This window comes from Gopherus evgoodei, chromosome 8 (genome assembly GCF_007399415.2).
Source record: "Gopherus evgoodei ecotype Sinaloan lineage chromosome 8, rGopEvg1_v1.p, whole genome shotgun sequence".
Taxonomy (NCBI): domain Eukaryota; kingdom Metazoa; phylum Chordata; order Testudines; family Testudinidae; genus Gopherus; species Gopherus evgoodei.
In genome coordinates, this window is record NC_044329.1 from 85,678,874 (window position 1) to 85,702,825 (window position 23,952).

Here is a 23,952-nt window from a genome sequence, read left to right on the forward strand (position 1 = left end):
TGGAGTCATGAGCTTGCCAAAGAAATTTGACCTATCATCTTCTGAAATTCAAAAATCAACAATTGAAATAGTTACTACATTTTTTAAAATGCATTTTATTCAGAATTGACATTGCCCACTGACCTCTCCTCCGTGGTTAGTTATGCCATACTACAATACATATTTATGGCAGCTGAAGAAAGAAAAAGGACTGTGGGAAAGGTATCATATTGCAATCAGTGCTTGGATGGTAAGACCGTCCGTGCACACCAAATCCCATCAACTACAAAGCAAGTATTAGAGTCTCAAACAAGGTCAATCATCCCCTCCCCCAGCTGCCAGGAACAATTTTTGACAGTAACGGGTGTTAGATTATTCCGATGTCTGGATTCAAAACAATAACCAGTTTGAGGTGTTGACTGATATGAAAATACCAACAGAGGACACAAAGAAAGGAAGAAACCCATCTAAATTAGAGTGAATATTCTATCACATCTAGAAGCAACCAAATAAATATATAAGTAACTTAGTTTAAAAGCACAGCTCACACACAGTGAGTTACTTTACTCTGTACTGCAATACAAGAAAAAGAGTTAAAAATATATCCATAAATAAATATCTAATTTTTATCAAAAATCTGTGCAGCTTTTGAAGATGAATAACATTAAAATAACCTTTTCTTCAAAAACCACCACCAGATAAAAGAACACCTTTCCTTATTTCTCTTCATTATGAAGAATGATGTAATACAATCCCTTACTAAATTCAGTATCAAAATATTAAACATCTTTTACTTTGTACGGCATTAGAAGTTAGCATCTAAAATCTAGTCCTTGTAACAGAAAAATTCCTAAGACAACTACTGTTTTGGCTTGTACTTTGGCTAAGCATTTGTAGCTAATCAGGACAAGTAACAACTAAAATGCAAAATTTAAAAAAAAAAATACAGGAAACAGTGTAAAGTCCTCTCTTCCCTCCCACACCTCCACCCCTGCAACTCTGCCTCCATTCTCTTCCAACAAGACAACTTGGGCACAACAAAGATCTGTTGGCAATTATGCCATACTACATTATATATTTTTGGCAGTTGAAAAAAGAAAAAAAGATGGTAGGAAAGATCTGTTTTAAAACTGCTTTTAATATAAAAGGATATTCTTTTCAGAGGGGTTTAATCCGCCAAGGAACCTAGCAGAGACAGACTTAGACTCTGTCATGTTTATGCAATAAAATGGAAGCAAGCATTCGTATGAAAAACTGCAGCATCGCATTACTTTGAAAGGAACACAAAATATTTTAAACTTCACACCACTAAAGAGGCCCCTGGAAAAGGTCTATTGGTTTTAAATAGAGTTCTTTGAAGGTAACTGCTTTCAGCATTGAAATACGGAGTTGAGTTCCCTTTGTGTGAATTTTAATATTTATAACGTATTCCTCACAGATTAGAAAATCTATGACAAGACCAAGAGATACCCCATTTTCCTCAATACACATTCCCTCGTCACACCGTAATTAATACTGTTCTCTGCAGAGGGAGACATTACATCCTGGTTAAAACAGACCTAAATTTTACCCTAAGGCAGAAAGTCTGATTAAAACATCTTTATTCATAGTGACATTTGTTCTCTCTTTTTAACCACTTTCCTCAGACATTCCAGTAAACTGACTTTATTACGTACAAATGGTCCACTGGTTCTAACTTGTCATGTTGCCCGTCCTTGTGGCAGTCAGTTTTAGTGACTGAATGAAGCAAGAGCAGAGTCCAGCAGGTGCCTGGTTAAATACTAGGACGTCTAGACCGCAACAGATTTGCAGATACAAAAATTCCAATTCATGGTTTACATATAAGGACTAAAGATAAAATGCTAATGTCAATATTAAATACTCCACAAAAAATGGTTTATATAAAGAAGTAACAATGGCTTTTTTATTCTGAAGGTGATGAGCAAAGACTTCTTACATACAGACAAGAATATGGACACTGTTGGGGCCACTTTGAAATTAAAATTTTATCTCTTGCCTTTCAGTCTGAAATGTCTGCTAAGGTATAATAACTAGTTGTGATCACTTATCTAAAATAGTACTATTTTTTTTAGAGGAGAGTATTAGTCCCTCTATTTTGTAAAGTTATTTAGACTTTCAACTTATGTGCAAATGCTATTGTAGGAATAAAAATAGAAATGCTTACACGTTACAAAAAAAAACAAAAACAGCCAAATAACAAATATGATGTGTACATGAAATATGGTAACATTTTATAATATTAAGCAATTTAGACACTGCTGGCAAATTCCTACTAACCAAGTTAATCTCATTTCTGGTGCTTTTCAGTGTAAATTGATTTCCCCACCCCACCCCATCCCCCTTAGCTGCTCTAGTAATTGAACAAATTCATACTACTGTGATGGGATTTTACTTACTAGCAAATAACATGTAAAATCTTCGAAAAAGATGAAGTATATTACTTCATAAAACTGCAATTTTGTTGTAATTAAATAAATTGTATTTAAGCTTCCTTTGTGCCACAAAAGCAATCAATAGCATTTTGCAGTAGGCTGCACTTTACCTGCAGGTGTTAAGCATTGTGTTTGCTTCAGTCAGTCTGCAATGCTCTTGATTATTATGCCTTTCTAAATAATTTTTGGTAAATAACAGGCTTGTGTAAGTTGAATCGTAGCAATAATGACTGATGAAAATCAAACAAGAAAGAAATCATGACACATGCAAATTATATATTTCTTCAAAGTCCCATAAAATACTCAATTTAAGATAATGACCCATAACCTGGACTATGCTATAATTCAGAATCTGATCAAGGGCCCTTTTCTTAAAAACTGGTTTTAAATTATCACTTTGTATCGTAAGAGGGTTGAATTGATTGTACTACTCGTTAAGCAATGCATTTTTACAACTTAAATCACTAGCGAGTAAGCAGCACACAAAACCCCAAAATGTTGGAACCTGTATTTCGCACACTGACAGGTGAAAAAGTTGAGCTTCAAGAAAATATGGTTATTGAGCAGGGCTTTAAGACTGACAACTTTGAATTAATCTTTATACTAGACACAGCTCAGATTGAAATAAGTGTGTTCATTAAGTAAAGATTTAATACACTTCCTCCTATAGATGTATTCAAATAATACCACAAACGTACCTATCCCTACAGAATCACCTACTACTCTTATTTTAAGGACTGCTGAAAAGCAAATGGACATATCTTTGAGATCTATTTAAATATTAAACAGCATTGTTAAAAATACTGAGAATGGCCTTTACATAGCTTTTTGCTTTTCCAGTTATCTTGACATCCACTTGCAATAGAGTGATTGTTTAAATCTTTTAGTTTTTTAAAACTCTAAGATTTGAAAAGCAAAAATAAAACACAGAATTAAGTTTAAAACTGCACCTAAATACTTTAGTAGACTATTTTGCTGTTTCAAGCTGTCTTTTCACATCACAAATGTATCAATCCTATAAAATGCAAAAAAAAATTCTGTTGAACATGACATATCTAGGTAACATGATTGATTATAATTTCACTAAAGTTTGCTATAAAGTATGCTGCTTTATAACTGACTGCCTGTCTACCTGTGCATGAATATGATTTCAATTATCCGCCAGACATAGTTTAACTTCTTCTCTTGCACTTCACCTGGTAAGATCATTAATAGCTACTTCAAGTTCCTGTTTTATCTGTCATCCTCATGTACTTCCCAATGGAAAATATGATGGCTCAGGAAAATGTATTGCAATTATTTAAAATTTAAAAGAATTGTCTAGAGATTAGTGTAGTTCCTGGTAAAGATAATTTTACCAGTAAGTTCAGCAAGAGCTGTTTAGAAGAAATCTACAAAAATTTTCAGCATAAAAGTCAACACACTACATGGAAGTGGTGTGAGCAAAGCTACCAAGTACCGGTGCATCAGATAAACTTTTTAGGCCAAATTTTCAAAAAAAAATTGATCATCTTTATGCTTCAATCTCTGATTTTTCCTTACTATGTAATTTTCCCTATACTGGATGCACACAGTTAATAGCAAGACTTACTTAAATAAAAATGTTTTTCCAACTTGAATTTAGACAAAATTTGCTGCAAATAGGTCCCTGTTTTTCTAAAAGTGAAATTACAACCTGCTAGATTACAATGTATTTACCAAACAGTACAGTACATTAATTTGATTACTCTACTAAAAAGATATAGCCTTATTCAAACAGAGATACACTTTGAACTATCACATTTTTCAGAAACAAAATCCCATGTTTAGTATGTATCATTAAAAAATAAATATAGCACAAACTTTTATACTATTGCCATCTTGATTATTTTAATTTAAATAAAGTATTTTCTTACCCAAGCTAAGAAATATCCTCTGAATAAGCCAATTCCTGATTTAATGCATTAAAAGCTATAAAAAAGATAAATAAAACATGGAGAAAGCTTCTGAAGTGATCAAACAAGGATTGAACTACTAAACAAACTTTGTTTTTTAAAGCTCTCCTCTTGCTCAATGTAAGGAAGGAAACACCCAGAAGCCTGGTGTTAATGTCTCTGCTGATTGTGAAAATTGCTGCAATAAAAACTCCAACTGCTTGTCTTAAATTAAGACTTGCAAGACTACATGTAAGATCTGTATCTTTACATTAGTTTTTATAACATTTGGAAGTTTGGTTGCTCGCTTTGATGTTGGTCTATTAATGAGCAGGGGGAGCCAGAAGCCCCACCAAAAAAATGTTTATTGGCCATTCTCAAGTCAAAATCTGAAGTAATTGGTCTGTTCTACCCCACATGATTCAATATCCTGATTTCCCCAACCACCAGCTCCCAGAACTATATGAATGTCTATGTTCCTTTTCTGTTGCCAACACACAGAAACCCACAGTGATTGAAAATGGCAGCTGAAGTGCTGCTGTTGCACATTAATTTTTCTCTAAGTGGTCCAATTTTGTCATCTGAATGTTGAATATCTTTCTTCCACTGCATTTTATATCTTTAGAGATTTGTCAAATTTGGGATCACCATCACATAAACTGAAGTGCAACATTTTCAAGACAATTTTTAGATTATCCCTAATAGCGCTAAGGATAATGCACTTTCTTTATAGCGCTTTGCATTCAAAACAGACTAGTTAACAGCAACTTAAGTGCAATAATGGCAATCACATTAATATGTTCCTTTTATACCACCAAAAGGTACACTTTAGACAGCTGAAGGCATTAGGCAAATAAACTACTGAAAATTACCTCAAAGTAATGACACAATTTTAGGACCACTAAAACACATCTATCTACAAAATATCGAAGTGTTGTCCATTTAAGGGTAATACAAATCTAAATAAACTATGTAATTAACTACAGTTTTCTTCAAGACTCGTATACCATGCAACTCAGTTTCTTTATTAAATGAAAGTAAAAAGAACTCTTCTGAACATTAGTAAAGATACTTCTTACAATAAAGGCATGTCCTATTCATATTCCTTACACTTCTATGTGTAAAGAACCCATGAAGCTACAAAACATTCAAAACCACTTTTTAAAAAAACCCCAAACATAAAAAACAGATTATATTTTATTCAGTTTAAGAGGTCTAGGAGATGCAAAGTTATTTTTTGCCAAAGACAAGAGAGAGACCAGAATGCAGTCCCCAAGACCCATCGACTCTCTGGAAAAGGGCCCACCTTACTGAAGGATAACTGCATTTTGCTTGGCTCTCGGTTTGCCAGATTATGAATATTGATTTTTTAAGACAATGAAAGAGTAGACTGAGACATTGCTCTTTGCAAACACAGGAAAACAACAGTACCTAATGAATTAAAAATTGTGTAAATTGAGGTATGTAAACCAATTTAAAACATAATGATAAATATTCTATTATGAGACTGACACAGGCCTTGTCACATCTCCTTAAGAGTATTTACTACACCATTAACCGCAAAAAATAATACTTTGCTCTTAGTATTCCATATCTAACCCATTAAATCAGATTACAAAAAGTTATTATTTTTCACATTAGAAATGTACTTATAATAAAAATGAAATTGAAGTATGTGGTAACACTTTCTTTAAACTACATCTGAAAGCTTGTCTATTACCCTAGCCTACATATTAAAAAGAAAAGTATGTTTACTTCAAAGGTTTGGAATTGAGTAGCCTTTTATTTCAAGATTTCATTTTTCTCTGAAGTAATTAGAAGTTCTTTCCTATTCAGACCCCCTAATGCCATAATGTGTAGGCCATACCCAAAGCATGAGTCCAGTAGAAAAGGCTTTTTAAATCCCACTAACAGACAGAAGACACCAGAAGCAATGTCACTGTGGCTGTCATAAAAGGTCACTCTTTTTCTTGAACAAACCATTAACCAATAGAAAATAATTGTCTGACCATTTACAAGGGCTCTGCAGCAGACAGACAATGTTTTTCACTCACATAATTACAAAACAGCAAAAGTTCAGAAACATAACCCAAATCCACCTCCCCATTTTATCCCTTTACAATTCCCACTGCCCTTTGGGCCTCTGCTTGGAAGCAAATGGAAGACAAGCTGAAATTTTCTCAATTGAGCTGGAACTAAGAAACCTTTGATATGCTAATAGCCCCCTTCAAACGGTAAGAATTCACACTTGCATTAATTCAAACAATTTGTGCAGAATGATGTGAAATGGCACCTCTTTTAGTGACAAGCAACAAAAGGAGGGAATCAGAGTGTCTGAAAAAACCAAACAACGGAACATTTGTTCTGCAGAATTCTTCATCGTGTGCGCAAGAACATTTCTATGCAAAGAAAAACATACACCTGAATACGACATCTTTACTTTCTGACAAATCAACTATGTCCAAACCGCACCAGCACTAATTTAGATTTATAACCTGATACTATTTTTGCTAAACCCAGTTACAGTAAAAGGTGCCCGTGACACACGTACTTTGTTTTCTGTCTCCAGATGGCCCCAGCTTTCCACATCTGAAACCAAAAAAAACCTCCGTCTTCCACAACTGGGAAGGATTATCATTGCTAGCTGGAAGCCTCTTTCCCTATGTACTCGCGGCTGGGCGGACTGGCTCTTCATGAAGCTATTTAAAATAAATCTGCAACAGGTAATTATTTACTAAACGGATGCAACTTTCTTCATTGCGCAACTTGAGTTCGCCAGAGAACAGACTCAATGGGGCCTGCTCTATACACACACACAGACAAATGAATGAACCCACGTCAAGATATTACTCCTCTGAACCCAAGGAGGGAGGGGAGAGAAGGAGACTTGCTGGCTCAATATACAGGAAAGAATGTTGGATCAGACCAAAGAGGGGAACAAGGGCTGCCTTGCTCCGGTAACGGGAACCATATGGCTCCTGCTGTTAGTTAGAGCCTCGCAGGCTCCTTTGGAAGAGCCGCTCAGCCTGGTCCCTTTTCAGGGGTGCCTGGCAGGAGACAGCCTTCTCCAGCTCGGACACCAGAGCCTCGCTGGGGGGAAGGTGCTGTGGGAGGAGGTCGAGGATCCCGGGGGGTGACTTGTTTCATTGCAAGGGGGAGCTGCAGCCTCCTCCGGCTCTGCCTTCGCAGAGGCCAAGGCTCTGCTTGGACCCCGGGCTACCAAGTCAGACAGGCCGATGCACCGCCCCCACCTCGCCAGTAAGAGTCGGAGGGCGAGAGGCTGGCAGCTCGCAGTCTGCCCACAGCCCTGCTCTCCCACCGCGGCCCGGAGCCTCCTTTGGGCAGGAGAGCGCAGCCCGCCCCCAGGTCCCGCTCCACCAGTCCCGCTGCCCAGGAGCCTACAGTACCGGGACTCCTCTCCCCAGGGGCCCAGAGGCTGTGGCCGCCCCGGGACCCCATGCCACTGGGGCTCCTCCACACCCCCACCCTGCCAGCCCTGCCCCAGGGCGCCCACCCCCTGCAAGAAGCCGGCCCGCCGCTCCTGGAGCCTGCCTCTAATTGCTGCCATGATCGGCCACCCTAGTTCACATCTGGCTCCATTTTCATGTCACCGGCTCCTTTCCGGGGCTGGCTGGGAAGCCCCTGGCGGGGGATTAACCACCCCCCTGGGGCTCTGCCTGCCCAAGAGGCAGCAAGCCATGCTCCTGCCGCCGGCCCTCGCGCCCTCCCTGCCTCCCCACCCCCTCGGCTCGCCCGGTCTCCTCCCCCCCTCCCCCAGCACTTTGATTTAACCGGCTCGGACTATTAGTAAATGGTGATGGCGTGAAAAAAACCGGGCTGCATGGGTGTGAGGGGCCTATTCCTCTCTTCGCCGCCGCCACCAATTTACTGTGGTTCACTGGGAACGGGGGACACCCCAAGGGAGAAGGGGGGCGGCCTTGGGTTCAGCAAACAAGCCAACCCCCCTCCTCAGTCTTTTTTTTTTTTTTTTTTTTTTGCAAACGGCTCAAGAGGGAAGCGACGCAAGTAGCAAACAGGTCCTGGGAACAGCAGCAGCAAGATTGTTACTCTGAGCTCGTCTTACCTTGCGCCGCGGAACCGGAGCCGGGCCAGGTTCTCTCTCTCCAACTCGCATGCCCCAGAGAAGTGCGCCGGGTGAGCCCCCTCTGAACGCCAGGGGCAGTGGGGTGAGTTCAGGAGCCACCACAGCAACAACAGGCGCAACGGGGACCGGGCAGGAGAAAAGGTGGGCTGGGTAGGGAGAGAGGGAGGCAGCGGGCTCTGCAGCTCGCTGCTGAGCTGGGACAACAGGCGCAAGGCGGCTTCTCCTCCTCCAAACGGCCGGCCGGTCGGTGGGCTGCCTTCGCTAGGGCTAAGTCAACATTTTCCGGCAGTTTCCAACACCCCGTTCGGCAGGAAAGGTCTAAAATAGCCAGACTGCTAAATAAATAAATAAATAACAGCAATAAATCAAAGGGGTGGCCCACGGTGCAAAGCCCAGTGTCTGTGACCAGCCTTGGGAGTCTTTTCTCAGCAGCGATCACGAGAAGGGGAATAAAGGCGATGCCAGCAGCAGGTCAGGAGCAGCGGGGCAACCCATTCAAATTTGGCAGAGCAAAGCCCCCTCCCTTCTCCGTGTCTCTCTCGTTCGCATCGACCTTATTTACATCTCCCTGGATGACATTCTGGCCTCTGGCATGATACGGCTCCAGCTCCTCCTCGGATTTCTCGTCTTCCTCTCGCCGCTGCTGCCCCGTGAACGGCTGGAGCCCAGGAACCAAGCGCGGAGCTAGTAACACACACACACACAGCAAGGGGGGGGGGCAACGCAACACGCGCACACAATGCCAGTGAATTGTATTGCAAGCTCCTTTTCGCTCATGCACCTCTGTATGTGTGACTGGGGACTGCTAAATCCTGACACAGACTCTCCACTGGCTCTGAACTGGAGTCACCTCCAGCCTCCTCCAATCTCCACCCCCCTCTCTTTACTCCCCACCCCTGGGCTCAGCTAATCATATAAACATTATCGCGTATAGTACCGGCAGCAAAGGACAGAATCTCGCCCGCCTGCCTCTCCCCTCCCCCTCCCCAGCTGGGGGCTCAGGCAAAGGAAAGCAGCTTAGAGGCAGCTAAATACAAAACGTGAAGCAGATAATCTATGGCGCTATATGCCACCACTGGCCATTTTCCACTCCATTTGACTGGCTGGCCGCTGCTCCTGCAGCCGCCGCTGCCCTGCTTGGAGGGGGGCTGAAGAAAGAGGGCGCTTGGCTTGAGCTGTTTTGGCAGCAGCCGCAGCAGCGCTAGCCGCTCTCAGCCAATGGAGCTGCCGCAAGGTTTGTCCCGGGCAGGCTGCAAAGGGCCCGCGCCGCCGACAGCGAAGCGAACGATGCTGGATGTCCCTGGCTGGCTCGCTCTGTCTGCCCGGCTCCCCTTCGGCTTCTCCTCCGACGCCCTTCCCTCCCCAGGGACTTCTCTCGAGCCGAGCGTGACGCTGTGGGCAGGCAGGCGTCCCCTCGGCACTTTCTCTCCTCGACTCCAGCATGTAGGGCTGGACGTTTCCCAGGGCACGTTTGCAAAGGGGCAGGAGCCGGCGTCAGGCCCCTGAAACTTTAGCGCGAGTCCTTCCTCATTTGTGTGCGAGCTGCCTGCAGTGGCTCTGGCGCACGCCGAGCGCGGTGGCAAGCCAAGAAGGGCACCTGAAGGGGAGGGCTGCCTTTGAAGGCGTGAGACTTCAGGGGCCACTCAGCACGTTCTTCTCGCACTGAGAAGTTAAAGTGCAAGCCCCTGAGAGTGCACAGTGTACCTGAGTAAAAACGGCCCTGACTGTTCGTGTACATGCCCATAAGTCACCAGACCGTGAGTCTATGGAGCACGCTACCATCTCAGCAAAAATAAGCAAAGGAAGGAAAATGAGTCTAAGGGTCCCAAATGCATTCAGGATTTTCTAGGTCTGTTTCCTTCATTTCCTTGCATTGAAATTACTTTGCTCTTGTCCAGTGAACACATTTCCTTACGCCTCTTATTCATTACCCCTGTCAGCAATCAGAGACAGCAACCCAAAGGAAGGAGCTACATTGAAGAATGCATGTCAGGCCAGGATAAATAATACTTGAACACAATTTGAAGAAATATATTAAGTTGAACCAATCATATGCATACATGTACAAATACAGTCCAGTAATCCTGTTGCTTTCTTTCAATAATATCCTCTCAAGGCTCCAGAAATGTTTTCTTAAGTTGCAACTACTGAAGAAATGTTCTATTGTTGCTAAAATGTGGACATTTAAAATATTCGAAAGCCCCAGTTCAGTAAGAAGCAACTTGGCACTGGAAGTGTTTGTTTATATAAAGGCATGGAAGGACAGTAGACAAAACCCTGGGAAATGATAACACAAATCAAGAACATTGTGCAATGTAACTTAAAGCTCACTTTTGTGCTGTCTCAGAACAGCTAAAGAACTGATCTGAATTAATACCAGGGATCAATTTAGCACAAGTGGATACAGACTAACATGGCTAGCCCTCTGATACTTTGCACAAGTGTGACCCAATCACTTTCCTTTCTACTGGTGGCCTTGCCTGCTTTTTTCTTGAAGCAAAGTGGTGTAAAAGCTCTCTTGGCTCTATGCTACTGCAGGATTTTTACCTTGGTGCTCTAGGGATCCTCCCAGTGCCAATCATGATGACTTTAGATCCAAAATATGCTGGCAGTTCAAGTCAAAACAACATCACACCAGAAAATCTGGGTCATCTCTCTATTCAGAAACACTTTATATATCAACTTGTTAGCATGTTACTTTGTATTCAACTATGTAAGCTTCTGTTGTGATAACAGTCTTTGATATCGCTACATAAAAATGCAATAGCATTTTTTAAAATAATTCTTAATATGAATTAAGAGAAGCAGATGTGCTTAAGGGTCACCTCAATTTAAAAAAACAGAGGCCAGATTCCAGTCCATGTTTTTCCTACAATTTTATTTCAGTTTCAATATGAGCATTTTACAGCCCTTTGTGTATAGTCAGTTTAACTCTTTTCCATATAATAGGGAAAAGTTTCTTTCTTGCTGAAAAAAATTAAACCTTTATAAATAATTTCAGGGAACCAGCAAAGCCCTTAGATATGTTTAACAGAATAAAACATACACAATGGTATATATAATTTAAAAATGCATTTATCTGAAACTGGTTTCTATTTAGAGGTTAAGTGTACCTGCTATGAAGACATCTTTATAACGGAAACCATAACTAAAAAAATGCCCATGTATATTTGTTACTGATATTCTAGTTTTTCTAAACTAAGTTCAGCTGTAGATGAAAAAAATTATGAGAGCGATTCACTAACAGAGGACCTACAATCAGTGAGTGGGAGCAGGGTTGGGCTATAAACAATACAACATATATAGAGATTTATGTTTGTTTTTCTTTTGGGAGAGAGGAATCATGCTGTCCATTCTTAGCCAAACTGTTGACTAGCTTCAGTGAAAGTTTTGCCCGAGTAAAGAAGGAGGAAGACTGCAGAACTTGGCCTTTTGCGGATAGTCACTGAAGACAATGAAGATTCACCTATGTGAATTCCACTGCTCGACTGTGGACTAACTTTTTTTCTTTCCTTAGGAATCTTTGGGAATTAAATTTCTTTGTACATAAAGAGTTACGTACCTTTGCCACAAATTGTAACAACGGATAAAACTGAAGATACATTTCTTCAGAATATATCCACACAGCATATTTTGGACTCAGTTCTGCACTTCTTACTCTCACTGATTTCAATAAGATTTTTCCAAGAGTATGGGCCAGATCCTGCAGTCCTTAAAATAAAGTTTTCAGCCCTGTAATAGTTTGTTCTTTTTCTTTAAATTACTTCTTTTTATTAGCTATGGAACGTGCCAAAAATACACTTAAAATTATGGTTGATTCAGTTATGCAAACAAACTTTTCAGTAAGAAGATAGAATACAATGTGGAAATACACTGTTATATGTATAAGTTACAAGATTAAAAACAACTGAAAGGAAAACTGTCAGGTTAAAAATCATATCTAAAAATCAATTTCCCACTAACAACATTTTAGGTCATTAAAACTGAAACAGTTATGAATAAATAATTTTGTTTCCACCATTTCACTTTTTGCATTTCACACCACTTAAACTCCATAAAGTAAATATAGACTAGTCATGTTCTCTTTTGTTTATAATCGTAATGCACAATACTACAAAATATTTGGATTCCAAACACTGTAGGGAATATTTAAATCCAGACAAAATTGTTTACATCAACATTATTTTAACAAATATTTTCACTAACACAATTCTATTATGTTAGGTTTTGTTAACATTATCTTTTAACCTACATGTTCTCCATGCATAAAACTTCTTTCAAATCAGTGGGACTTACTCATGTCCCAGATCAGGCCCTTGAAGACTAATAGCAAACTGTTATAGATTATTGACATGATTCACAAGGAATTGTAAACGGCTTACTGAATATGAGTGTTCTAATGAAAGGGTGCATGGCAACACTTGGAATAGATTTCACTGTCATCTGTGTTCTTGGGAGGGTATACTTCAAAAAGATGATTGAACATATCCTATAAAACGGGTAAAGTGTGCTTTCATATACAATCATGCATCCGTGTTGACACTGCTGGAGAGTTTTCTACCATAAAATTGTGGTGTATGTCTGGGTACTCATGAAAGAAGAAATAAAAATATTAAAATATCTTGATACATAATTTAGTATTGTCCCAGCTATTTTTTTTCTTCATGAAAGAAAGGGCTGAATATTTACAGAGATTTTCTGCATCCACTTTTCTTTTGTTTGACTGTACAAAAATGATTACATTTTAAATATTAGTAAAAGAGATTTCCCCCATCCATCCACACATTCCTGTGAAAAACACATCAGTGAACATATAATTAGCCCTCATATGAGCAAAGACCGATGGAAGGGCTGTATATCCATAGTGTAATAATCAGACTAAAATTTACATTAACTCTTCTATAGTGTTAAGACATATTTAATTTGACACACAGACGTCAACATTTCAAACACAATAGTGAATGATAAAAAGGGCTAAATCCTGCTTGTTTCATTCATTCAAAGCTTAGGAGAGTTTTGTAAAGTGAGCAGGGTTTAGTCCACAATAGGAAATATATATTATCTTAAGACTTTGGAACTACATCTTGACATTTGCCAGTTCTTTTAAACTAAATAACTGTTCTTAATGTCACTGGAAAAAAAATCAGAATCCATCAATAAAATAAGAAAATTCTGCAGCTGTTCCTAACAAGTAAAGTGCAGTTTGAATACATTTTACTACACTAATCAATTTTAACGACTCACAATCTATATTATTATTTAAGAAATAACAAAATCATTGACTTACTCAGAATACTTGCTAATTGTTTTTAAAAATAAATTCTACACATGACTAAGGAAACACCCATTTCCATTTGTTTTATGTTAAATCAACATCTAACCACTCATGGTGATTTCATTCAAAGAAAACAGAAGGAACACATTAGCTGTGTGGTTAAAGAGATTGATGGGCTTCAAACATTTTAACCATGGATGCTTTTTTTCCCAACTGTAGAAACTCATGTTTCTAATTTAAATAGCTTCATGAAAATGAAGATAATTGTATTCAACAAGGCTGTTGTTTCTTGTTTCTTAGGCAGAAATTATTTTTTTAATTTAGTAATATTAGAAGCAACTTTGTTCAGCAAGAAAAGGATTATTCCTTATGAGAAGACAATACAGTTGTCTCCTCATTCCCTGAGCAGTAAATTTGTGAATACAAATGATGGAAATATATGTTATTGTAGAACCATGCTCTTAAAATATGAACAATAGTTTAAGACCACCTGACCCCATAGGATTGAGGGTCAGAGCTGCAGCCTAAGCCACTACATCCACCATGCTATTTTTAACAAGCTAGCTTGAGTCCAGCTTCCTCTTAGCGTGTGCGCAACGGGCCTCAGGTGGCATGTGACCAAGAGTCATCACTGAATTAGGTCCACTGATTGGATCATTAGCTTGCCCGGCCTGGGCCAGGTACAGACAGGGAGTTCGACATGAGTCTCTCAGCCCGGGCTGGTATAGACGGAGTGTGATGTGAGTCTGTCAACCAGGACTAAGAGGCGTACTCTTAGCTGTAATGTAGACATACCCTATGGGTCAACTGCTCACACATACTCTCTTTTTTTCTCTCTCTCTCACCACCTCTCCTCTGTAGAACTGCTTGTCACCTAATTCAGACATTCCCTCTGTCCATCACCAACCATCAGTGGGAAAGAAAAGCCCTCAAACAGTGGAACAGCTCTGGTTCCACAGTACAGAACATCACAAGGCCCATAAAGAGGATATTAACAAGCCATGGATAGTGCAGTGGGGAAACTAGTAGATCCATGACTATGTGGATCAAGAAGCCTATTCCTTTCCCCATCTCAAGTAACAGAGTATAAGCATTCCAGCTACTCCGAAAGCCCATATAGTACTTGTAGTAGCACCAAGTGCAGCAATACCTAAATACCTTTAAGAAGCTGGGCCAGAGTGACCACTGTGCTCAGATACGACAGTGATGGGCACAATATAAGAACATGACGAGAAAAGAACAGAACCACTACTGAAGCTGAGCGGATTCTTTTTCTCTAATCCTTGTACAACCTTATTTATCCTAGACTTCCCAGCCAGTGGTAGTTCAAGTCTAGACAAAGCATCGGTAGTGTTTTAACCACTCTCTCACCTGGACCTGCTCTGAGTTGGTCCTGTGCCACCCAGTGCATCCTCCCCCCACCAGAGAAATCTACAGTTGGCTCATTATGCCTGCTTTGATTCTGCTTTGTGCCAATTATCTAGTTCCTTATATATATATTTCTTCCTCTTGGTGCTTATTGCCATCGCAGCACTGACAGTTATGTGGTTGGTTCTCTCTGGAGCAGATACCAGAGATGCATCATAGATCACTGGTCAGAGAGCCTGGAAACAGCAGTGAAGTCAATCCCTCCCCCTCACAAACTGTGCACATCACTACTGCTTTGCAATCAATCTCAACCAGCATGGACTGGGCATAAGACCCAGATTTCCTTCCGAATTTAGGTCTTCCAGTTCACATTTTATCATGCTTCTGTCAAACCACCAAGTGTGATTCTAACAGCTGTAAGAAAAGTCATTTTGTTTAAAAAAAAACCTGCTTGTAAAGGCATCTGTTTCAGTAATGATTTGTTTTACATTACAAATACCTGCAGCACAAGGGTATTAATATCACTAAAGTATAGGGATCAATGATACTCCACCTCTTTTTTTTTTTTCAAATGAGCATTTACTTCTGACAAACTTCAATGTTTTTGACAAATACTGCTCCTGTCTGATTGAAGGTATGGTTATGCTTTCTAAAAATACCGCAGTTGAAAGAGTGATATTAACACAGCACTACTGTTGTGAGGAACATCGATTGACTACCTAGTACTACTACTAATTATAAATATTAAAAAACATTAAATAATTAATTAAGATGCTACTCCTCAGCCCGTTCTAAGCACTAGCTGCTGTCTGTTGAAAATCAGCACCAAAATAGACCTTTTTAAATTGCACATAGTGAATCAGAGTACTATGCTATAATATATCAGTAAGACAACACTCTTAAGCAATATTTTATTGTCTGGCTGAAAAGGTCTCCTGAAAACTACATGGGGACTTTGTGTATTAGAAAGTTTTTCATAGGCATAACTACACAGGAGTTGTGGGGTTTTCCTGTCTTGGTATTCATAGAGTCTTACTGAAGTTCACAAGCACAAAGTTTTACTGCTCTAGTTTTTTGTTACTGTCCCCTATGCCTGAACACAAGGATTCAATCCACTCTTTCCTCAGCGTGGGAGTCAGTACTGGCAAAAGGTGCATAGATCAATTCCCCCCCAAACTGTATTACTGTATGTGTATATATATAAAAGAAGTTCATAGAATCTAGCACTGATAAGAGAGATGAGATACATATCCATACAGTTATATATATGAATGTCAGTCAAGTCCCTGCATCCCAAGCCTAATGGAAAGTATTTAGTAGTTTAGACAATTTTACCATAAACGAGCAAGCATTGAAGTTAGATCTGTGACCTCCCAGGGCTTGGATCTTTTCTGATAGATTCTTTAGAGAGCAATTCTTCCATCATGAAATAATTTGTGCCATTATAATTTTCATGAATGGGTGTTTAATTTAATCTTCTACATGCTTGAACTTTGCCACTTACTGCAATTGTGTTCTGGGTTCACAATAGAATTAATCATTCAAAATCTGTCACCTTAATAATGGCTTTATCTTATCACAGTAAACCTTGGCATTTAAGTCTTTTATTACTGCACAAAGCTAGAGCCCAAACTCTACTCTCACTTGCAACCTCAACTGAAATTTTTTTGAAAAGGATAAAGTATATACACAGCTGATCAGTTGTTTGGCTAATCATTTACATATTTATTTGAAAAAAAAATGAGACTTTAATAAACAATAGTTAAAAACAATGGCCCAAATTCTGCAATGAGATCCACACCAACTGGGACCCTTCTGTCCACACAGAGCCATGGCGCACTATCAGGACCTATACTGGCACAATGCCACAAACTGTAGAGTGCATCTGATATTGTACCTATGTTTACACCATTACGTTAAATAAAGACAATAATATGAAAACTTCTGGGATGAAGTAGACATTCTAGAAAATAAAATGTATAAAAACAAATGTACATAAGCAATCAATCTTTTTTGCAATAGAAAATTTTCATCAGTACTGCTCACAAAAGTATCTTTTGAAAGCAGTGGGGAAAATGAATATTAATTTAAGGATGCTGGAATTATTAGACTATTAATTATGTAAAAATAAATGCATATATTTTTACCACATTATACCATTATCTATCTAATTTTAAGGAGAATTTAGGCATCTTCTACCTCTTACTGTGAAACCATTTGGTACTAAAATTATAGATTAAAATGTACCATGTGCAGGTGCAGACTTTAGTTAGCAGTACTGCTCTGTTTGTTTAGGCAACATTTTTCTAGGAGAAAGAAAGAGGCAGCACAAGGTCAGGCAATAGACAATGACACAAATATCTTTGAAAACTATATACTATATAGGCTTGCAGTTTATCTATGTAGTGTGCTTGGTTCAATGCAACAACACCTTGTGACTTATAGCAGTTGCTATTTTTCTCAATTTTCCAGTTAATGAAAGTAGTGTTTAAATACTCTGTAGTTAGATTATTAACTTCTACAAAATAGAAACAGATGTGTGTCTTAGTATGCCATTAAATTTATGATTTACATAGTACCCTTGAATACAGCTGAGCAGAGGCCAATGATTCTAATTTGCTCTAGATTTACAATAACCTGATCTGGTTTTTGTAAGTACTGAAACACTTTAAACAAAATTAGAAAGCCGTTGTGCTTTGTGTGATTAAAGATGCAATTCCCTTTGGGGTAATGAGAAGAGTTAGAACATGTTTCTTCCTTTATGGATGTTTCTGTTATAAACATGAGTGCTATATATTATGTATTTTTGTTACTGTTTCCTTGTTTTTAATTATAAAATAAACTGATTGAGTTGCACTAGAGTCATACTGAAACTATGCCAAAACCTAGCCGAAGAATGCATACTGAGCTTCATAAAAATCCTTAAAATTCTTCCCAGGGTCTTAAGGTCTTGTTAGACAAATACTAGTTCTCATAATTTTCCAAGACCAAAACATCTTTCTGATTTAAAACTACCCTATTTAAAGATTTATTTAAAAAGCTAATGCATTTCTCAGCTTATTAAACTACATTAATATGAAAAGTTTTACAGGACAAAGAGTCAGTGAATTCATAGTCATTTAGATCTGAAGATAGGGATTTGCTGTGTCTCATTGCAGAAAGGACAACTAGAATGAGTATTGCAGTAAACCAGCTTCCACAGTATTTTAGTGAGTGGATCCTGGCAATACTAGTTATAAATATGAAGTGGAGCAAAGCTTATTTCCTCTCTTAAATATAGAAAATAAAATATGTAAAACATTTATGAATATAGAGATCTTCTCCCAAGACCAAATGAGAGTGAACTTTTCAGGAATATGTCAGTGATGTGAAAGCATCACTAGAGAATATGTAAGTGTTTAGGGCCTGATCCAAATCCTGTTGAGGTCAATGGAAGTTTTTCCTATAGGCTTAAGCCAAAGCCCACTGAAGCCCACAGTGATGTCTGGTTTGCATGCAAGACTAGGAGCCAGGCAGTCCTGTGTTCTAATTCTCACACTGATTCCTTTTGTGGCCTAAAGCAAGTAATTTAACAATTCTGAACCTCTTTTCATATCTGTATAATAATAATAATAATAATAATAATAATAATAATAATAATAATAATAAAACTTAACTGCCTCACAAAGACAGTGAGGATTATTGTTTAGGGTTCAATCTGACATTCCTTGCATATCTAGAGCTCTCATGGAAACCGATAGGAGGAGAGCAGTGGGGGCAAAACACCTAACTAGCATCAAGACTGAGATTGATAAATTTATGGAGAAGATGGTGTGATGGGACTACAATGGAATGTGGCCTATCCGTGACTGCCAATGGCTGGAGATGGGACACTAGATGAGGAGGGCTCTGAGTTACTACAGACAATTCTTTACCAGGTATCTGCCTGGTGCATCCTGCTCACACGCTTAGGGCCTAACTGATCATCATATGTGGGGTCGGGAAGGAATTTTCTCCTGGGTCAGATTGGCAGAGACCCTGGAGGTTTTTCACCTTCCTCTGCAGCATGGGGCATGGGTCACTTGCAGCCTTAAACTAGTGTAAATGATGAATTCTCTGTGACTTGAAGTTTTTAAACCATGATTTGAGGACTTCAGCCAGAGGTTAGGGGTCTATTTCAGGAGTGAGTGAGGTCCTGTGGGCTGTAATGTGCAGGATGTTAGACTATATGATCACAATGGTCCCTTCTGCCCTTAAAGTCTATGAGCCTATGGCTGTGCAGGAAGTGCAGAACTGGGTCTTTAAATTTTCAAAATGCCTTGAAGATAAGTGCTAAATTTTATATATGGGTTTATAATCATGTTACTTTAAGTTTATTTCTATGCAGCTTACCTTCTGGTGAAATGTTTAATTTTCTTAGTCTTCCAGTTCTAATGATATATAATTAATAGGGCTGTCAATTAATCACAATTAACTCATGTGATTAAAAAATATTAATCACAATTAAAAAAATTAATCTCGATTAATCACAGTTTTAATGGCATTGTTAAACAAGAGACTACCAATTGAAATTAATTAAATATTTTGGATGTTTTTCTACATTTTCATATATATCTTGTATTTTGTGTTGAAATTGTATATTTTGATTACAAATATTTGCACTATAAAAATGATAAATAGAAGAAACTATATTTTTCAATTCACCTCATACAAGTACTGTAGTACAATCTTTTTGTCCTGAAAGTGCAACTTACAAAAGTAGATTTTTTTTATTAGATAACTGTACTCAAAAACAAAATAATGTAAAACTTGAGAGGCTACAAGTCCACTCATTCCTACTTCTTGTTCAGCCAATTGCTAAGACAAACAAGTTTGTTTACCTTTACAGAAGATAATGCTGCCCTCTTCTTATTTACAATATCGCCAGAAAGTGGGAACAGGCATTTGTTTGGCACGTTTAAGCCAACATTGCAAGGTATTTACGTGTCAGATATGCTAAATATTTGTATGCCCCTTCATGCTTCAGCCACCATTCCAGAGGATGTGCTTCCATGCTGATGATGTTCATTAAAAAAAATAATGCATTAATTAGATTTGTGACTGAACTCCTTGGGGGAGAATTGTACGCCCCCTTGCTCTGTTTTATCCACATTCTGCCATATATTTCATGTTATGGCAGTCTTGGCTGATGACCCAGGACATATTGTTGTTCGTTTTAAGAACACTTTCATTGCAGATTTGACAACGCAAAGAAGGTACCAATGTGAGATTTCTAAAGACAGCTACAGCACTCAACCCAAGATTTAAGAATCTGAAGTGCCTTCCAAAATCTGAGAGGGACAAGGTGTGAAAGATGCTTTCAGAAGTCTTAAAAGAGCAGCATCCTAATGCAGAAACTACAGAACCCAAAAAAAGAAAATCATTCTTCTGCTGATGACATCTGACTCAGATAATGAAAATGAATATGCGTCAGTCCACACTGCTTTGGATGGTTTTCAAGAAGAACCCATCATAAAAATGAACGAATGTCCTCTGGAATGCTGATTGAAGCATGAAGAGACATATAATTCTTTAGCACATCTGGCACTAAATATCTTGCGATGCCAGCTACAACAGTGCCATGAGAACGCTTGTTCTCACTTTCAGGTGACATTGTAAACAAGAAGTGGGCAGCATTATCTCCTGCAAAAGTAAACAAACTTGTCTGTCTGAGCGATTGGCTGAACAAGAAATAGGACTGAGTGGACTTGCAAGCTCTAAAATTTTACATTGTTTTATTTTTGAATGAAGTATTTTTGTACATAATTCTATATTTGTAAGTTCAACTTTCATAATAAGACATTGCACTATAGTACTTGTATTAGATGAATTGAAAAATACTATTTCTTTTGTCCTTTTACAGTGCAAACACTTATAATCAAAAACAAATATAAAGTGAGCACTGTACACTTTGTATTCTGTGTTGCAATTGAAATTAATATATTTGAAAATGTAAAAAACATCCCAAAATATTTAAATAAATAGTATTCTATTATTGTTTAACAGTGCAATTACTTGCAATTATTTTTTTTAATTGCTTGACAGCCCTAATAATTAAATATAATTAAAACTTTAGAATCATAATTTTAATATACATTTACTATACCGCATATACAAGAATTATATTTACCTCTTTGTGCTCTGTCAAAATGTTACAAATGGAAATCTATGTGGATGAAATGTCCTAAACTGCATATAATCTATTTGTTCACCCTCTGTTTCAAAGCACCCGATAGCCCAGGGATCATGCTGGCTCCGGCTTCTTACAGCCCCCATTGACCTGGAGCGACGAACCGTGGCCAGAGGGAGCCGTGATCGGCTGAACCTGTGGATACGGCAGGTAAACAAACCAGCCTGGCCTGCCAGGGTGCTTACCCTGACAGGCTGCATGCCAAAGGTTGCCGATCCCTGAGATAGCCATTTTTGCTTTGACATGAGACTAATCTAAAGATAGAGGGTTTGATTTTTCACTCCTAACTCACTCCTTGACTTAAAATAAGAGTTTGACCTGAATAAGGTGTACAGGCATGAGCCATAAGCATAACACTGAGCGTATGTATTGCACCAATTTATATTCTTAGTTACACCAGTTCATTAGCTTCATAGGCAGAGAGGAATTTGGCCTATTACATTATATTTTTGCAAATGGTAATGGATTTGATGTAGAGTAACATGATTGGGTTCTGGACCCAGTAAAGGGAGTTGTGAGTATGTTTTGCATCTCAGAGAAGAAAGTTAGAGTCAGCTTGTGCCTTCATTTGGAAATATGAAAGAGCAGCAGTTCGGAGGCTCCAAAGAGCAATTGTAGAAAAAAATCTTCATGATTGATTAAAAGCAATTTAGCCTCATTCCGACTATTTTGGGGGCTGCAAAGGAACTTTCAGACAACTGTTTCTATTAAAGACATACTAATTACCCATATAAGGGACTCCAGGCTGACAGTAACAGACTGGTAAAGACAATAACTTATTTGGGTGAGGTTTCAGTTATGCCTAGTGAGTGAATAATACAAAATAATTGTTTTTTTCCTCTTAAATGAAATAATGACTATGGATTTGGAATACACTGTTGCTAAGAATAGAAGGCATCAGGAATTTGGAAACTTTTTTTTTTTTAACTGGTGTTATTCTTTTAATTTGAATTAACACAAGTTTAGGCCCCAGTTTGTAAACACACATGCTTATCTTTAAACATGTTAACGTGTTCCATTAAAATGAATGAAACTACTCTCATTTGTAAAGTTAAATGTGTACATTTTTGCCAAGTTTGGACTTAGCTCTAATTCTGAAATCAATTAAACATGTGAGTAACTTTATGCCCATTAACGGAGATTAACGTGCCTCAATGTTTGCAGTACTGGGGACATTTTAGGTGTTTCGTATTTCTGTATTTTTTGAGAAAATGAGTAAATGTTCCTTTTTGTAAGTACATATTAACTTATTGATTTCTGGAGTCTGTAACTGGGTCTGCTAGAAATTGATGTTCCAGAGCCTATGTGATTAATCTGGAGAGGTAGAAGTAAAAAAGCATAAATAGACATGGAAATTCAAAAAGTCTGATGCAGAGCTGTTGTAGGCGTGAGAGTGGAAATTATAAATGGTCTTGGAGATTTTCAGAAATTATCTTATTCATTAAAAAAATGCAACCGGCACTTAAAAGAAAAACTCGAGCAAATTCTTATGACATCTCAAGAATTCCAGGGCTTATATTACAGGAATATATTCTATTGATAAGAAGAGGCAGTGGGCACAAAGATTTTGTAGCATTTTTTTCTAGTAAGAGATTTTAAATAAAAATATGTTACTGAAAGACTATTTTGCTTCACTATGAAAACTTGTGAAAGATACATTGTGAAAGTTCAGGTTTTAAAAAAATATTAATTGTGACCATGGATGCATTTAACAATTTATTTTCCAGTAAGTCTTATGGGCTCAATCCTACCACTACAGAAGTTAACTATCCATTGGCTTCACTGCGTGTTTGATCTGGCCACATATTAGTCAACCTTTGCCAAAAAGGAAGCTCTGTATAAGATGTTTCTTATTAATTGTCAATTTTCTTCAAATAATGATTGTAAGGAAACTTTTTAATAAAGGAAAAACCAATATGCTCTGTGATTCTTCATATTAAGGGCCATTCTTAAGACACTCTCTGTAATATGATTGTTCAGCAACTCAGAATCTGTGGGAAGAGTAAGACTACTTACACTTGGTCATTAATCTTTTAAAAATTCAGTTTAAAATAATTTCATTAAAATCTAAACTTAAATCCCAAGGCAGGGTGAGCATGTATTTTAAATTTTTACCATGTTTGGAAAAAGCTTAAATAAGGTTAAGGTCAGGATTTGGTAAAACTTCATGCATTAGAAAAATATTTGCTAAAGAAGTGAAGAGGGTCATTTTTTTCTCCTCTGGACTTTCCAAAGATACTGCACATGGAAATTGGTGTGGATGAGATGCTTCAACTAACTTCAGGAACATAATAGAATTAATTTCTGCCCAGTCATGCGAGCCTATTGGCGAGTAATGAAGAAATCAGGTGACATGGGACAGGTAAAAGTCAGGCCAGAATTTGTCTCGATGTTTCTTCAGTACACTGTTGACTGCAGATCCAGGATTCCTCAAAGTATGGGTTTGTGACCATCTCTAATTTGCAATTTTCAGATCAACAACAAACACTCTTATGCAGAATCTAATTAAAAAAATGTAACAGAACTTCCCATCATCTGACAAGCCCTTGTACTTATGCTGAAATGGTCTCTGTTGCAGAGCTGCTGTCTTCATTATTTAATTTCTCTTTGGAGCTTGCAGTCAATGTGAGCCTGTTGAGTTCTTTATTTAA

General features: G+C 38.3%; 1 protein-coding gene across 27 annotated transcripts in view; it reads right to left on the bottom strand.

The window, feature by feature from the left end:
• The window catches only part of ADGRL2 (adhesion G protein-coupled receptor L2), a 487,569-nt gene that overhangs the window by 179,688 nt on the left and 283,929 nt on the right, over positions 1 to 23,952 (bottom strand). For 2 of the 27 annotated variants that reach the window (XM_030572986.1, XM_030572962.1), the window contains exon 1: positions 8,430 to 11,093. The exons of 23 other annotated variants lie outside the window; for them this stretch is intronic. The gene's annotated coding sequence lies outside the window, so the exon portion shown is untranslated. Of the gene's footprint in view, positions 1 to 6,896; positions 7,045 to 8,429; positions 11,094 to 23,952 lie in introns of those variants that run through there. 2 more of the 27 variants (XM_030572963.1, XM_030572987.1) reach the window with 2 other exon arrangements.